Genomic DNA, 1,533 nt, shown 5'->3' on the forward strand with positions numbered 1-1,533 from the left:
GGGTGTGCACGGGCCTCGGTGTGCTCCATTGGGGTGTGCACGGGCCTCGGTGTGCTCCATTGGGGTGTGCACGGGCCTCGGTGTGCTCCATTGGGGTGTGCACGGGCCTCGGTGTGCTCCATTGGGGTGTGCACGGGCCTCGGTGTGCTCCATTGGGGTGTGCACGGGCCTCGGTGTGCTCCATTGGGGTGTGCACGGGCCTCGGTGTGCTCCATTGGGGTGTGCACGGGCCTCGGTGTGCTCCATTGGGGTGTGCACGGGCCTCGGTGTGCTCCATTGGGGTGTGCACGGGCCTCGGTGTGCTCCATTGGGGTGTGCACGGGCCTCGGTGTGCTCCATCGGGTGTGCACGGGCCTCGGTGTGCTCCATTGGGGTGTGCACGGGCCTCGGTGTGCTCCATTGGGGTGTGCACGGGCCTCGGTGTGCTCCATTGGGGTGTGCACGGGCCTCGGTGTGCTCCATTGGGGTGTGCACGGGCCTCGGTGTGCTCCATTGGGGTGTGCACGGGCCTCGGTGTGCTCCATTGGGGTGTGCACGGGCCTCGGTGTGCTCCATTGGGGTGTGCACGGGCCTCGGTGTGCTCCATTGGGGTGTGCACGGGCCTCGGTGTGCTCCATGGGGTGTGCACGGGCCTCGGTGTGCTCCATGGGGTGTGCTTGGGCCTCGGTGTGCTCCATGGGGTGTGCAGGAGGAAGGGTGAGTGCTCTCCCCAGAGGCAACCAGGGCCCTGTATCAAGACCATCCTTTTCAGAGGTGTTTGTGCTTATGAGGTGTGTGCATAAATTCCTTTTGCTTTGTTTCTAACTCCACTATCGTGATACTGTGCTCTGTCTGCACCTTCCCTTTTTCACTTAAGATATCTTAAGTCATTCCAAGTCCACAAATAGATCTGCCTCATTCTCTCAGCTGCAGGATGTTCCCTCTCCACCTTACAGAGCCCTGTGAGCTCAATGCTGTTGCCAATATTCCTTATGATTTTCGTAACATTTTCTTCTCTCTAGTTTACTTTATTGTAAGAATATAGTATATAATACATAGAGTATACAGAATAGGTTTTAATTAACCATGTTGTCGGTAAAGCTTCCAGTCAACAATAGGCTCGTATTAGTAGTTAAATTTTGGGGGAGTTAATAGTTAATACGTGGTCCTCTCCAGGAGGCTCAGTTGGTTGGTGTGTCATCCCGGACACTGAAGGTTTGCGGTTCGCTTTGCAGATCAGTTCCCCTCAGGGCACATATCTAGGTTGCAGTTCGATCCCTGGTTAGGGCTCATACTAGAGGCAACTGATGGATGTTTTTCTCTCTTTCTCTCTCCCCCTCTCCATTTCTCTCTCTCTAAAAATCAGTAAAAACATACTCTTGGGTGAGGATTAAAAAAAAGTTAATAAGTGGATTTTTCAGCTGCAGTGCTGTTTGGTGTGTGTGGAAATGGAGACTCCCAGGCGAGCAGCACAGCAGGGTGGCCCAGGCTTGGCCTTGCATGACCTTGGGCAGGGGCCTCAGGAGTGCAGAACTGGAACACACGCTGCCTGGT

The 1,533-nt window shown here is 55.3% G+C and overlaps 1 protein-coding gene across 2 annotated transcripts in view; it reads left to right on the forward strand.

The window, feature by feature from the left end:
- AKT2 (v-akt murine thymoma viral oncogene homolog 2) overlaps positions 1-1,533 on the forward strand; it is a 41,622-nt gene that overhangs the window by 20,816 nt on the left and 19,273 nt on the right. The gene's annotated exons all lie outside the window — the stretch shown is intronic.

Source organism: Myotis brandtii, unplaced genomic scaffold (assembly GCF_000412655.1).
Source record: "Myotis brandtii unplaced genomic scaffold, ASM41265v1 scaffold277, whole genome shotgun sequence".
Classification (NCBI taxonomy): Eukaryota; Metazoa; Chordata; class Mammalia; order Chiroptera; family Vespertilionidae; genus Myotis; species Myotis brandtii.